At 49.2% G+C, this 16,005-nt stretch overlaps 1 protein-coding gene and 1 long non-coding RNA gene across 5 annotated transcripts in view; one reads left to right on the forward strand and one right to left on the reverse strand.

Moving 5' to 3' along the window:
* The window catches only part of LOC102060129 (tetraspanin-15-like), a 99,129-nt gene that overhangs the window by 29,383 nt on the left and 53,741 nt on the right, over window positions 1-16,005 (forward strand). The window lies entirely within an intron of this gene.
* Window positions 10,161-10,838, reverse strand: LOC129734159 (uncharacterized). Its single transcript, XR_008729798.1, has 2 exons — window positions 10,632-10,838; window positions 10,161-10,267 (listed from the first exon to the last, which is right to left on the reverse strand). It is a non-coding gene; the product is annotated as an uncharacterized LOC129734159 (long non-coding RNA).

The following is a 16,005-nucleotide window of genomic DNA, read 5'->3' on the forward strand; positions in this document are numbered from 1 at the left end:
AGGACCGGGGCAGGATGCGGGTCTTCCCGGTTCAGGACCGGGTTTAGGATACGAGTTCCTCCCAGCCCGGGGACCTTAGGGTGCCGCCGGTTCAAGACGTGGGTCCCTCCCGGTTCAGGACCGGAGCGGGATGCGGCTCCCTCCCGGTTCGGGGTGCAGCCGGATCAAGATGCGGGTTCCTCCTGGTTCAGAACCGGAGCAGGATGCGGGTCCCTCCCGGCCCGGGGGCTGGAGTGCAGCCAGTTCAGGTTACGGGTCCGTCCCGGTTCAGGACCGGAGCGGGATGCGGGTCGTTCCCGGTTGGGGACCGATTCGGGACGCGGGTCCCTCCCGGCCCGGGGACCGGAGCGGGATGCGGGTCCCTCCCGGCCCGGAGTGCAGCCGGTGCCGCGGCTGCGGTGGGCGAGCCACGACCGGGGCTTTTATAAGCGACTCGGGCGGTGCCAGCGCCCGGTGGGCAGAGCCGCGCGGAGAGCCCTGCCCCTCCCCCGCTCCCCCCGCACTGCCGGGGGGGCCCGGCGCTGCAGCCCCCCCGTCCCGCTCCCCGCAGTGCAGAGCCGCACGTCCCCCCGATCCCCCCCATTTTCACGCCACCTCATCCCCTCTCCGCCCTTTTTACCCTCCAAATCTCCCTGGGCTTTGCAGCCTTTTTAGGGGGCTGGCTCTAAAAAGTCCCAGCGACTTTTAAACATGCCGCTAATTATCAAGCTTATATATTTTATATATTCCATTTATTGTATATTACAAACCTTTCCAATAGAAGAGCCGTGGGATTTCTCCGGACGGCTTTACAGTGCGGTTGGCGAGTGCTTTGCATCCTCGCTGAACAAAGCAAATGTTTAATTTCTCGGAGAAGGAAAAGGTCTTCCCGTTCTGGTGCAACCAGCTTCCCACCGCTGCGAACAGGATGGCACATTTTACTGCGCGTTTTACTGCCCCTTCCCTCAGAAAGCAAACACGGGTCCTGTTGGGCCGGCGAAACCGCCACTGAAGAGTCTTTTCTCCTATGAATAAACTGCTGGAATCTAATTAAACCCCAAACAGAGCTCCGTGCCTTCCCACAGTCTGGGTTTCTAATATCCACAGGCAGGGGTGATTTTAACTTACTCCTCCGGCATTGTGTTATTGCCAAAAAAATGGGCAAAAAAACACAACCCCAAACGACTGTGTTGCTGCCTGCCAGGAGAGCTGCTTTTCCCTCGGGATGCACCGGTGCAATGAAGAGGAAAATCACCTCGGAAAGCTGAGTGCGTCCCTTCGGTTTGCTAAAGGATGCTCCTAAATGGCTTTCTCGGGATGCAGCCTCCCAGCTTGGTGGAAGGGGAGCACTCAGCTGGAGGAACCGCTGCCAGGTAAAGCTGTGGTTTGCCGAAAACCGGGAGAAATCAGGGTTGGAATTGCACAGCTGAGCATCGTGGAGGGAGGATGCTCGGGCTCAGCAAGCCCTGAGGGAAGCCTGAGGGACTGAAAATCTTTAGTCCCTGCCAGCAGGTCAGTTGTTGAAGCGAGACTGAGCTTTTTAACCCGAGGATGGATGAAGATGGAGATCCATTTCAACCAGGGCCTCCGCGTTTCCAGCAGCCATGGGAGCAGCAGCTGCCTGGGTGACTGCGGAGGGGTCCAGGCCGGGGGCTGAGCAGTTTTCCTGCATCCGGATGCTCCTGGACCACTCGATGGCAGCATTGCCTAAAAATGCAGGAGGAGGAATGGGCGAGCAGCCTGCCGGGGCCGGGGAAGGCTGGCTGGTGATGCCATTCCCCATGCCACCCCGCCTCACCAAGCTGTTTCGGGGCATTGCTATAAACCTGGCAAAGGGTGAACCCCAAAGGGGGCGAGGCCCTGGCAGGGGGGTCACACAACATGAGCAGCCATCTCAGCCCACGCCAGCAAACCCTTTCCCACTCCCTCGATCCCTGAATTGCTCCAAGCTGGTAGCACCACCCCAAGGACCATTGCAGGGCTGAAAGAGAGCACAACCCTGCCTCAGTTTCCCCACCTGGAAAAAGGGGCCAGTGCCTTTGCATGCTCCTGTTGGGAGGATCCGGCTCTTTCTTTCTTGTGCTGCTGCCGTGCAAGGAATTGAAATGCAGCCTGAAGTCTGGAGCAAAGGCTCTGGAAGGGGCACGTGTGTATCGACGTGCTCAGGCCACCGAGTGCTGGGTAGCCTGGGGGAGGATTTCACTCAAAGGTTATGTTTTCTTTCTTTTGGAAGAGATTGCATTAAAAGCAAAAAAAAAATAAAAAAAAAAAATCAATCAATCCTAGGATGGAAACCTGCGTGAGGGAGAGCAGATGTATTTATTGCTCGGCAAAACCAAACAGATTATTGCAAGCTTTTGACAACTAATTAATGCTTGTGGGGCCCTGTGAAGATGCCAGTGCTATTCTGGGCGTGAATGCACCGGGCTATGCCAACAAGTCCCCTCCTTCCTTTCCCCCAGGATGCTCGTATACCTTCACGGATATCACCAGCCCTTTCAGAGCACAGAGAAAGGCTTTGTAACTGGCAGCTGGAGAAAACCTTGCCTTTTCCTGTTGTGTTTTCCAGAAGGACAGGAGCCTCTCACGCTATAGGTTTCCCAGCAGAGTCCCCCGCTGGGCCAGGGTAACAGCAAGTGAGTACAAAGCGTGGTTGTCTGCGAGGAAAAACTGGCCTCGTCCTTCAAGGAACCCTCAGAGATGGTGTTTTTCCAGCTTCCAAAGTTTTGGCTCCTGCATCCACCTTGGCCTGGGCATCGGAGCCCACCTCCCCATTGCATAAAGCCGGGTGGGAGGAACACCAGGAAGAGGTTCAGGATTTGCCACCTCCCCAAAACACGACTGCACATCCTAAACAACAACTATCCCTTACAAACTGCCAGTAGAGATGTTTGCACGGCTTTTTGCTTGGGTGAATAAAACAAATGCAGGTGGATCAAGCTGTGCTATAAATTCAGGGCATGGCACCAGTGGGGGACAGCAGCTTGCACCCAGCAAGGCAATAATGTCTTTTCCTAAAACAGCTGGATCCAGAAGGGAACATCTGCCCTGGCATATCGCTTGAGCAGAGCAGGGAAGCAGCTTGCCCTTGCCTCGCTGTGCCCGCAGAAGAGGCAGTGGGGAGCCACACAAGCCATTTTCCACAGCAACAAACAGCACTTGGATGCTTAGCTATCCATCAGCAGAAATAACGCACTTGGCCAAGCTGTCCCTCATAATTAACTTGGAAATCGCACAGTCCAAAACCCCAGAAAAAAAAAAGCTGCATCCTACAAAATGGGTTGTGCAAGCACAATATGCCAGAGCGCACATCTCCAAGCTTCCCACCTTCCCCGTGCTGTTGCTTTGGCTTTAAATTGAGCACAGCTGAGCTCTGCTTTGGGGGTTGTATTTTGCAGCTGGTTGGTGTCTGCCAGGTTGGGGTCGTTTGGTAATTAGTGAGCGATCTTCTTGCTCCCAAGTAGCTTTGTGCTGGAGACTCCAAAGCAGGGTGGATGGAGACTGTGTGGCTCTGAGCTGTGGTGGTTTTGTTAAATATAAGTTTTCTTTCTGTTTTTTAGCAGGAGGTGGGGGAAGCCTCCTTGTCTGGAGTGGCACGAGGTGGGATTTGTTTCCCTGGGGAGGAAGCCTGCCCTGTGCAGGGGGTGCTGGGCACTGAGGACCCTCTGTTTAGGCAGTGCCGTGGTGGTATGAAATCTTTCCAAAGCTCTTTAAGGCAGCTTAAAAAAAATATTTCCTGATCTTGTGGAAGGAAAGTGTTAAGTTTTCTCCTCAGAAATGAGGCTTTTGAGGATGCTTGGGTTGACTGTGTGCTCTGTAAGTCACTTGCAGCCCTAGCAAGGACTGTGTTATGTGGTTGCAATCAATAATATAGCTCTTAAGCTGGTGAATAAGGGAGTGCTGTGCATTTGCTATATGCTGGCGTGGGCTTCTGGAGCTCCCTAGACCAAGGGCGCACTTAAGTATGGATTTAAGCCCATACGTGAGTTAAAAAGTGCCTAAACCTGTTGGATGGTAGGGTCCTTGAGTGCCTGCAGGGGAGGATCAGCTGGGGGGATTCTTGCAGCTCCGTGGCACTGTGGAACCTTGAGGCTGTAGGAGGTGATGGGCAACCCCCTCTGAATCCTGTTAGAGATTTGTATAGCCACCAAAATCCCATCCTTAATAGAGGTAACGATGGGGGAATAGCTGGCAGAGGGAATTTGGGGAGATCTGGTTTGTTAAGAAAATACACTGGTGAGTCTGAGATCTACCCCAGGTTCAGTGATTTGAGATGGGCTTTTAAAATCCTGCCTTCTAATTAAGTCAACCCACTTAATACTGCTGTGTCTCTGAAGCTGCCTGCAGCAGCAACGAGGTGCCGGAGGAGTCCCTGATTTTGGAGCAAGAGGAGAAAATAACTAGGATTATCCCACACCCGCCCACCCCCCCAAAAAAAGGTAAACCCCCCACTAGCAAAATAAAATACAGGGGTTTGTTTGCTGCTATGCAATAGGTGACACCAAGATAAGCAAGGGAAGGAAAATGTTGATCCCGGAGGAACAGATAGCAGGTTCCTGAGCCAGCCTAAACTTCTAGGGATGGGTTTGATGTAGCACCTGGCTGTGAATGCTGAAATACCCTCTGCCTGGGCACAGGCTGCTGAGCAGCCCTCTCCTGCCTGTAGGCAATTATTTGTTAATTTAATCCAGCTTGTGTTAATTTTGCTGTTTACTTTAAGGGCAGGTTCTCACCAGCAACACTTGACTTGGTCCAGAGCGTCTCCTGCTAAATTTTCTTTTCAGTTTAGCTTCCCACCTCCCTGAAAGATGCCTTGGGGGCTTCGTTGGAGGGTTCGCTTCTCTCCATCCCATCTTTTGCTTGCTTTATTCTCTGTTTCAGGTGGAAGAAGGCTCAAACTTAGGCTGTTTTAACTGTTATTTTAGGCTTGGCTATGCCCAGCCTAAGCAAATCCTTTGGCTGTGTGGGTGAATAAGCTGTCATGTGCTCCTCAGAAGCCTTTGTGGAAGTTCAAAAGCCTTTTCCCCAGCCCCAGGCAAAATGTCTCCGCTTTGAACTTCAGAGCTGGCAGTGCAGCAGCTCGGGGGTCTGCAGGGCTTTGACTGCAGGCAGGATTTAGGGCATAAAGCATTTAGCCTGGACCCAGGGGTAGCTGCTACCTCCCTGCCTTGAAGGTCCTGGCTCATTGGTTTTTAAGCCAAACCACTTGTTTTGTGGTTACTGGGATGGAGATGAGCCTGGACCAGCCCTGACCTCTTGGAAGAAGAGCTGATGGAAGGGCAATTTGTGATGGGAATGGCAGTTTTACTCTTCCTGGTGAGCTGCAGAGAGGAATCTGAAGGACCAGGAGAGGGAAGGGTCACTCCTTGCCCCTCTCTGTTAGCTGGTGATAGTGCTTAATGAGTTAAAAAATTAATGGGATCAAAAATAGCCTGCATGTGGGTTCAAGGGGTGAAGGAGGTGGAGCTGGTGCTTCTTTGGCAGATGCTCCAGTGGCCAAACCTCCTCCCGAGTTTTTTGCCCCAAATAGGAAGAGCAATTACTGATGGAAAGGAGAAGCGTAGGCAGTGTTTGCATTGCCCTGAGTGCCGGGCTCCTCCAGGCAGCTCGTGCTTCTCCCCAGCAGCTTGCTCCTTAATTTCTCCTTCCTTTTTTGGAGCCTCCTGCTGCTTTTTGACACATCCTCAGCCTGAAATTGCTGAAGCCTGGCGCAGGTGTCCTAGCAACGTTCCTGGCCTTGCAAGGGGTGGCTGGTGGTAGCCCAAAGCATGGAGAACCTGGCTGTGGGCACCCCAGAGCAGCCCCCTTGGAGGTGGGTTTCAACCCTAGGGGAGGTGTGTTTTTTCTTCTTTCTCCCCTCAAAAAAATCTTCCAGGAGCTGAAAGGTTTGGGCTTGTCCCACCTCTGTGTTGTTGCACCCGAAACATGGATTTGGCTTTGCCTCTCCAGCTGGGTGCACCCCTGGGAAATGGCCTGTTGGGATGGATAAGACCCTCTTGGGTTTTAAATGGGGGGTGGGTGTGGGGGTTGGCATTAGCCTCTACACAGGAGTGACTGGCCACTGCAGCTGGTCACCATGGCGAGGGTGATCAATGCAGTAGATGAACTCAGACTTGGTGTCTTCTGACCATGCTGTCCCTGGTGGTTGTCTTAATCTGCGATGTTTTCCCATGGTGTTGGATTCTGGGTTTGCACCTGAAAGCTGAGCTGTGGGGTTTCTGCATGACTTAACCCCCTGTGTTTCCTCACCTCTTCCTCCCTCTCCACCCAGGCTTCCATGCTGAGGCCAACCTGGAATGCAGCCCTGCGGTATCTCCTCCAGGTTTGCGGCTCCAGATGTGTCACCTTTTCCATGGGAGAGCAGCCTAGGGGGCCTTGAAGGACCCATTCAGATGTACATCGTTAGATGGATGGGCTGAATGGCAATGGGATTGATAGTGTCCAGCTCCAGGGAAGCTGATTCCAGCTTTTCCTTGTGAGGACTGCAAACCATCTGGGTGGGAAAGGCTCTGGAGATCTCAAAGCTGGGCTGCTTAGATAAGCTTGCCTGAGTCCATGTCTCTGTGGCTTTGAGCATCTCCAAGGACATCAGTTTCCTACCATACTGGGTCCCTGTTTGAGCATCCTCATGCTATCGGAGCTGGGAAAATTAACAATATCCCACTGGACTTTCCAACTTTGCAGCCGAGCTACCTGGTGGCTCGTTGTGACACCCAAGGGTTGCTTCTGGGCTGGGAAATGGGTGCAGCAGCACATTGCCAGCCCAACGCGCTCTGTTTTAGCAGGAAACCTGTCTGCACAGCTTTGAAGGGGGCCATAGAGATGAAAGGCTCAGCCAGAGACTGGCGCTTTGCACGGGGAAAGGAAAGCTGGGGAGAAAAAAGCTTTTTTTAAAAATTATTTCCCACCCCCCCACCCCCCCAGCTGGAAGTGGTAACACCATCACCCAGCCCGATGCCATGGAGCTGGGACGGCATAAGGAGGTCACTTGAGAGCAAACACTTGCAAATACTATATCAAACTAGTTCACTGGGAGTTTTGTGGCTCACTAATGGCTTGGCTCTTGTAAACTGCGTGAATTTAACAGCGAGGTGGTAAAGTTTATTAATACTTCACGCCTGGGGCTGGTGAGCCCTGGCAAACTCGATCCAGGTGACAGCTGCGGAGGAATTTGTTTTGCAAACAACTCTTGCAGCTCCGGTTTTTGCTTGCGGTGTAAAAGACGGCAGTGATGCTATCTTCATGATATTTTTGGTTAAAAATGATCATCTCCTCCAGTACAACCTGCTTTGCTAGCTCTCCCTAGCTGCCAATGAATTAATGAGCTGGCCTCTAAACCAAGCAGTAGCTAATTAAACTATTTTCAATTCCCAGAACCTCTTAATTCACCCTCTTTGCAAGGATGCAACATTAAGTGGGATTCAGATTGGCTTTTGCCAGAGGACTTGAGCGAGGTGCTTCCTCGCAGGAGCCTGTTTTCATATACAACTTCAACCTCCTGACCCCAGAGGCTGGAGGGAGTGAGCTATGCAAATAAAAGCAGCAAGACATGCTTTTAGCTGAGGCATACAACGCTTTCTCCCGGCCTTTTTGTATGCAAACCACTGACTTGTGTTTTAATGGATTATTTTTTTTTCCCCCTCTTAATGCATGTGGTTTAATTGGCTGGTATTGTTCTACCCCAAAAATAACCGCAAAAAAGCCCTTCTGCGGCAGAGCCATTGCGCACGTGTGTTCTGTCACCAGCTTGCTCGCCTGGCTGGGACTTCTCGCTGTTATTTCATGGTGGAAATACTGAAGCTGCTGGGAAACAATCTTCTGGGAGATAAAAAGGAGGGTTTATGCCAAGCTGTTAGGGAAGCGATGTTTGCTATGTACACCCTCAGTCTGGAGGCACCAGCCTGGAGGGGATCTGGGGATGCGTGTGGGAAGGATGCTGTCCTGAAATTAAGGCTAAACAGCCTCAAGAGAGGTGCTGGGACTCAAGGAAGAGCAGAGCTTTGGATGGGTTTGTGTTACGGAGCTTTGAACTGCAAAGATGATGAGGCTGGAGGCATAGCCCTGTGCATCGTGCGTTTGGAGTGGACTAGTAGCAAAAGATACATGTGGGTTGGAAAGCCTTTCTCTCCAGCTGAGCCTTAAGTGGATAAGTCATAAAGAAAACTTGTCCAAAGTGTTTTAGCATGAGCTAAACAGCATCTTGCTCTCTAGCTGCTTCCAAAAAAGTGGTTAATCTATTTTAGCTGTGGTTGTTCCCTTCTTTTCCTTTTCCCAAAATGCAATTTGTGCTGATGGCCATAAATAACTCCAGCCTGAAAGATGGTTCAGATCGTCTAAGCGCAGCTAGGGGTGTGTTGGCCAAATTGAATGAGAGGTGAGCAATTGGTTTGGGTATGAAAACCCTTGCATTACAGCTCTGAAGTCAGTAGAAGAGAGAAAGAGGAATAATTCTTGACAGCAGCTGATGGGGAGAGAGGAATTAGTGCTTGAATTGGCAATATGAAAAGGTGAGGAGCCACTGCAGGGCAGAAAAGTGTCTCGAGGAGGAAAATCAAGTGGACTTTTGCTACTGGAAATTAAATTGTGGGGGTTTTCTTTCTCTTTTTTTTTTTTTTTTTTTTTTTTTCTCTTAAAACCACTTCTTGGAAAACACAAGGGAATTAGAGGTGACATTCTGAAGGCGGAAGGGTCTGGTGCAATAAACTAATTAAGTCAAAAGGTATGCAGCTCATACCAACGTTCGTCACTATTTAGTTGAAGGCACAAAGCAGTGCTCGGTAGCTGGGGGGACAGTTCTGCTCCTGATGCTCTACAGCTGCTTGTTTCTGGCATCTAGAGCCATGTGCGCCATTGTCTCCGTGCCACCTGCCCCAATTAGTGACTATCTTTGTGTTGGGAGCAGGGAGGAAACGCTTTCAGAGTACAAAGTTGCATGCAACGGCCAAATAAGTGCGTGATGCCCACGGACGCGGGGGATTTGGGCTGAGAAGGATGGAGGATCGCTCGGTGGCGCGGGTGCTCGCGATGCTGCCATTGGCACGCTCCTGCTGGCTTTGGTGTTATCGCCGTTGCCTGCCAAGACCGACGCTCTGTGTTGTAACCTCCCCAAAAGCCCAACTGGCAGTGGTTTGGGGGTTTAAAGCATACTGAGCAGCCCGGTGGCTTTTGTTCTGTTTGGCACCCCATGAAGCTGCCTTTAACCCACGCGATTTAACCCACGTGGTTTACACCAAGGGTGACCTTACCTTCAGCCACCTGAAAAAACAAATCTGGTTAAAATGGTGTTCGTTCGGGTGCATCAGCCTGATGGGGCAAGTTTTTTTGGCAAATTAGCCAGGCTCCTTGTAGGAAAGTGTCTGTAGAATTAAGGAAAGAATAAGAAATGCGTGATGTGATAATTTTTATTTATTTGCTGGCCTCTATTCTAGCTTCTCTGTAAAGGAGAAGCACCTCTGCAAATCCTTTTTCTTTTCCCCCTGCTCCCCTCTTTCAATTTTTTTATATTTTTTATATTACCATATTAATATATACTGTATTATTATAACAATACGGTAACCACTGTTAGAAAACCACAACAGCTGCTCTTAGTGGAGACCACAAAAGGTCAGTGTATGACATCAAAAGTGTTATGGAGAAATTGGTCAGATTAATTTCTACTGATGGTTAAGCTTAAAAATATCAACTCTACCTCTGACAAGATAATTTTATTGTTTTTAAAAGGACTTGTGATAAGGAATTTAATCTTTTTAAATGAAAACCAGGCTGTTCTCTTAAGCATACACAACATTAAGTGAGACTCTTACTATAGACTGGAAAAATATGCCAGGGACAGTCAAAGTCGATGCAAAATAACGAACAGCAGAGGTAGCAGGAAGAGAAACAGGTAAGTGCAGCTCTGGTTAAATCCGTAGCAGTTCTTTACGTCAGTTAATGGCTCAACGTGGCCGTCTTTGAGGTGGGAACTTCTGGGACTTGGTCTCGTCTTGGCTGTTACCATCTTGATGAATTCAATAACTTGTAGAGGGCTGGGGGGAAACAAGAGCCCCTCTTCTTGGAAGCAACCTCTCAACTAAAGCTGCGAGATGCAGGAGCCCAGAGGTCCAGGTACTCTTGCTGGAAGTGAAGGCAGCTGTTAAAGCCCTGCTTCTGAGAAGCTTTTTAATCTCTCTATTTTTTTGGGGGGGGGTGTTTATCCCTCATGAGGGCTCTTTTGATAGGAAGGTGTCAGGTCCTTCTGAAAAGCTTGAAGCATCGCTGGTCATGACCTCTGTGCTGGTGTGCAGCAGCACTGGAGAACAAAGAGAATAGGAAATTATATATATATTTTTTTTTGTGCTTAAAAAGAAATCTCAGGTCCTGTAGTCTTGGCAGCAAGAGCTACAGCAACAGAACGCCAGGCGAAGCATGAGTTTATTGATATTTTCCCTGTACTGGATGCCCAGGGCATGTTGGAGAGCATATCCTGGGCAAGGTGATCTCTGAGATTTTTGGGGTGACTGCTACAGCTTTAGCAAAGCTGCTTTTAATTTCCAGGCAAAGGACTTCTGAGGTCACTCAGCAGCTGTTTTAACCCACTGCTGAGGCAGAGGAGGAGCAACAGACTGGGCAGGAAGGCTTAAGGGGTGCAAAAGCAGGAGGTGGTGCAAGCTTACTCTTGCTAGTGACGGCATCTTTATTGAGAGGTCACTGTGTCTTGCAAACTCCCGCCTTCAGCATCGACAGAAGGAAAAACCTCTCCAATTTGGCTTCAGCCCCTTCAGCGGTTGGCTTGCCGCGTGCCTCTGCTGCTCTTCTTGCTATAACTCTTCGTTTATGGCGAGAGCACCGTGTGTTTCCAAGTGTTGGCCTTTTATTTATTAAATGACGGCTTTATTTCGACCCAGCAATGTCTGCCAAAAGTGCTCTAAATGAAGAGCGGAGATTATCCGTAACGCAAACAGCCCCGCTCTGGAGGCTGCACGCAAATGAAATGAAGTCAGCTAAATTGGATGATTGCTCTAAGCAATTTAAACCCAAATACATCTTGCTGGGGTTGCATCTCTTCTTTCCTTCTCTTGGCTGTGTTTTTTGTTTTGTTTGTTTTTTTGGGGGGGTGTTGACTTGTGCATTTGCAAGCATATGCTTCAAGATAGTGTGTTTCCAAGTAATTAAAAACCCGTCAGGGTACGTGCCTCACCTTGGCTCATTGCTGGGATGTTGCAGGGGTGGAGGGGAAAGAGCCTGGAGCTGGTAGGAGGATGCCGAGTCTCCTGGTCTTGCTGCAAAGGGAAATCTAGGGATAATTTGGGGGTGGATTTTGGTGTTTGGGCTCTGTGCAAATCTCTGGCTCCACGCACATCTTCCCTAAGCCATCTGCAGCTCCGTTCCTAGAAGTGCAGTGCAGTCGCTGGGTGGTTTGAGTGTAGCAACCGTTGCTTGGGCTGGGTAGAAATGTTTTGGGTTTTAAGCTGCACGGGGGTTTGCTCGCTGCTGGCCAGCATCCTGCCTGGAGCGTGCCAGCCCTGAATTCCCATAGAAAACAACGGGTTAGTTAAGGCTTCCTGCAGTGTGATGATTATTATTTTTTTTTTTAACTCTTATTTTTCTTTTTTGTGGTATGCCAAAAAAACCCCAACTGGTTATAAATAGTTGACTGGTGCAACTAAAGCCTGGGATTCCCTCCTTAAAAGCATTTCCTAAAGGCTTTTGGGAAATGGCCAAATTTTAAATGTGCTGGGTGTTGTCAGACTAATGTTGTGATTTCCAGGCGGGATGTGCTTTGATGTGCTTTGCCCTTAAAAGAAAAGGTGCCTGTTTTTATTTTTTCCCCCAAAGGGCAGTAGTGCAGAGGTGCTGTCCTTAGAGATGCTGCCGGCGGCGTGGGGGACAGCAGAGATACCTGTAGCTGAGTTTGCATTTTCCACCTAATTTCAGGATTGTAACGAGTCCAGGAAATGAGACTCTGTCTTCAGTGGAAGCTTGTGGCCCACGTGGCTGGAAGAAAAATGACTTGAAGCCACACATTTGTGTTCTGGGGGCGGGGGAAAGGGTAAAACAAACCTTGCGCTCCGGGAATCCTTATGGCTCGTGTGCAACTTCACACCCCGTTAGTGCAAGTTTTTGCAGAGGAAAGGCTGTGGTGGCTCGCACGCTGCTCCGCCAGGGCTGGGGGGTGGCAGAGGGGACCTGCTCCCACCTCAGTGCCACCCTGGGAGCACGCAGGCTTTGCCTCCTCTCTCTCTCTCTGCGCACGCTGCCGGAGAAAGAGCTTGATTAGATAATTGTATCATGAGCAGCTCCGACAACTGTCAGGATGGATAAAGCTCCTGAAGGCGAGAGATAGCAAAGACCTTCATTATTTCCCATGGATTTTGAACCTGAGAAAGGCTACTGGGATTGGTAAGGATGGAAGGGGAGGTGGGAATGGCCGGGGGCGGGAGGCGGCGGGGGGGGGTCGGGTGGGTATTGTAGGCAAGCACAGTCATCTTCTTGTCTTCCACGTAAACTTGGACTTTAGAGGAAGCGCGGTTGGCCAACATCGCATTGCTATTCGGATCCCTTGGTGCCACACTGGAGTGTCGGGCCAGCAGAGCTACTCTGTCCTTGGCCAAAACTGCCTTTAATTCCTTTGTATGCAATTAGTTTGTTTTTTGTCCTAATTGGGTTTCTCCCTGTGGTGGCTGGTTTTCCTGCAACAGATGAGTCAGTTGTGCAATGAGTTCATGCTGAGAACGGTGTTGGAAAAAAACACGTTTAGGGCAAAATATCCTTGTAAAGGGAAATGACCGCTGGACCACCTGATCCAGCACCCATTCAGGATTAGGCAGGATGCTAGAATTAATAACAACCTTTATTTTTCTTCAGGAAAATAGGGTTTTGGCATGCCGTGCACCTTGCACATGGAGCTGCCCTTGCAGCTGTGCGGTGCTGAGCTCGGCGGCTGTGTTTTATCTGGCAAGGTTTGGTTACTGCTGACGTAGACTTGCAGCTCTAATTTATCTTAGTAGCTGAAGTTTTCATCCAGCTGGTCATTAATGGCAATTAATACTCTCTCTGGGTACTGCACCTTTGATGGCATCCCCCCTGCCCTGGATAAACCTCTGCTATTTAACGCTACACTGTGGTTTTCTATCTACAACTAATTTTTCTTCTTATCAGGGATTTAATCTCTGGCAATATGGCTAAACATACGTTCAGTGAATTTGTCCGGAGGCTTATCAGAATTTGCTATTTCCTGGCTCATGCAAGAACTAAGGATTTATTTTTATTTATTATTATTTTTATTATTCAAAAGCCCAGCTAGAGGAGGCAGCTCTGGGTACAGGCGCTATCGATCCATGCTGGGTTGCAATGAATGGGGAGCGCCAGTGGAAAGGCTGCTTGGGCAATTTGTTTTGTGTTTGGCATTTCAGCCTCGGATAGTAAATGCTTCTAAAGCTCCGTCAGCGAGTTATTTAGTCCATATTTTCCCAGCTGCGTGAGGTCTGTACTTGCATTGATCAAATGAGTGTCGCCGACTGTGCCGCAGGGATACAGAGCGGTGAAGCTATTGCTAGAGCAACTGGTGCAATTGTTTTGGGGGGTAAGAGGAAAAAAAAAATCTTAAAGAAATGAAATTTAGCTCAATATTTTGAGGTTGGAATTCAGGTCTGGGTGATATTCAAGTGTGAAGGGAAGGAGTAAGGCTGGAAGGTGGCTCCAGCTCTTGCAGTCCCACGTGCTCCCTGCCCTTTAGGTGTGGAAGGCGCGAGGGTTTGGGGGCAGCAGGTTGTCAATAGGATAAATAATGCTTTTTGTTGTCATCTTTTTTGCCTGATTGTGCTGCTTATGTGTTCTCCTCCTGGCACAGAGTCTGTGCAGCCTGTGTGAACCCACTCAACCACCTCTGCAGAAGGGGGATGGTGACCGAGCGCTTCCCTCCTGCGTGAGCTTCAATCTGCAGTAGGAACCGGTGCCCCTTAGAGACCAGCCGCTAGTGAGTGTTGAATTAAACTTAACGATGCTGCATACAAAAATGGTTTTAAAATAGCCAAGTGATGCAGTCCAGGGGGCTTTTTCCTCACTGGAGCCAGCGGAGGACAGAGGCTGCAGGAAGGTGACTTTCAAGGGAGCATGACTGGTTTTAGCAATAAGCTATTTGGTCTGAATTTCTTCATGCTTGGCCTGAAAATATTTTGTAGCGTGACTGACACATCTAAGGAAGCAGCAGCCAAGGGATTAAAAAATATTTATGCATTCACTGTAGAGAAATTGGAGTTGGCTGTTAACCTACGCTCAGCGCATGGATGCTGGGCATCTCTGGATTCATGTGCTTTCTTGCTCTCCCGGGGATGTGTGGATTGATAACAAAATGTACTTGTTCATCTGGGGCTTGGGTGCACACAAACGTGCTTTTTGGTCGCCCCTCAGAGCTGCCCATTTATTTTTATTAAGTTTTTATTTATTTATATTTGGGGCTCCAAAGCTATACAGGGGTTAAAAGGCACTGAAAAGCGAGTTGATTCTTTATTACTTTTTTTTTTTCATTGCTCTGCTGTCTCTGAACAGGTTTTCGTCTGTGACCACCAGAAAAAGCATCATTTTGGAGGCAGAATAAATCTTACCTATTTATTTGGCTGACAGAGGTTCTCTTATTTCCCCTGATATATTTTTCTTCCCGCTCCCACCCCCTACAGGTGTTATGACACATTTCTGGCTGTAAGCCCTTTCTCTCCCCAGGATATCAAATGACTGAATCTTGCTACTACTTGGTGCTAAGAGGAACTGTTGAGAGTTGGCTTTGTGCTGGCTTTTAATAACGTGTGTGAAGAGATACAGCAACTTTGGCAGAACAGCATCACTCAGAAATGATGATCTTGGGATGGGATGGTGGAGTAACACCTGTAGGTCCGTGGCACGCAGATATTTTGGATCTGCGAGTAAAGTCTGGCAGACTTATAAATGTTTTGCATTTGCAACTGGTACCAAAATATGCATCTGACTCGTGGCTGGGCTTGTTTTCTACCATGAGATGATGGCTTGTGGTGGCTTTGGATGCTCCTCCAAGGTGTGTTAAAGGATCTGGTGCTGGCGGCAGGAGGGAGCTGAAGCCAGGAGGATTCTGTAGTGGGAGGTGTTGGGCTCTTTTATAGTTGTGCCTTGTGATGGCTGGAGGCATAAACGCCTTTAAATCCACCTAAGGATCACGTTTTTGGGGAAGAATAGTCAGCAATGGGTTTATTTCAGCCATTGCGCGGTTCTACTCTTATTCTGAAGCTCCATAATGATTAATACCTGATTCTGATCTTGTTTTTCCCTGCTTTTCATCCTTATGGCTGAGTTAACATCATCACCATTGCATCCAAGACGTGAGGTTTAGTGCCAGAATGTGGAAAAGACCTAAAAAGAATTTTTTTTTTTTTTTTTTTAAAAAAAAGCTGTTGAAGTGGCATATCTGCTTCTAGGTCTCCAGCTCCTGGGAAATGGCAAAGCCTGGGAGCTTTTTGGGTAGAGGGGGTGACTAAAGCCAAGCTGTGTTATTACAGGAATGTAAATGAATTGGCTGTGTAGTTACAGGCCACGGGGCTGGGCATCACCTCGGTGAAACGTGCTGCTTCCCTGAGATCCTATAGAAGGAAACTCAGCCCTGAAGCCCTGGGCATACAGAAGACCACTGAACAGGGCTCTGCTCAACCCAACCCCCAGTTCCACGTGTGGGTTTCCAGTTTTTTTGTTGGAGGAGCTCAGCAAGCTGGGAAAAGCTTTTCTGGGTATGCACAGGTAGTGATTTTTAAATTCCTCTGTAGGTTCTTGCTTTCCCTATATCGCATCCTCTCCTGCCAATGGTGGCTTGGGGCAGCAAGTCCTTGTTGCTAATGCTGGGCTACCTGGATCCCTGATATACTCAGGAGTATTATTTTTTTTATTATTTCTTGAAGTCCTGGGCATGAGAGCAGGGTTGCGCAGCTGGGCTGAGCAGTGCTGATTTATCATCAGGGCTGTAAATCAGGCTTGTGGCTTAGGGAAGAACCAGAAGCTGCTCTGGCGTTTGAGCCAGAGGCTCAAAAT

Source organism: Falco cherrug, chromosome 18, assembly GCF_023634085.1.
Source record: "Falco cherrug isolate bFalChe1 chromosome 18, bFalChe1.pri, whole genome shotgun sequence".
In the NCBI taxonomy this organism is placed as follows: domain Eukaryota; kingdom Metazoa; phylum Chordata; class Aves; order Falconiformes; family Falconidae; genus Falco; species Falco cherrug.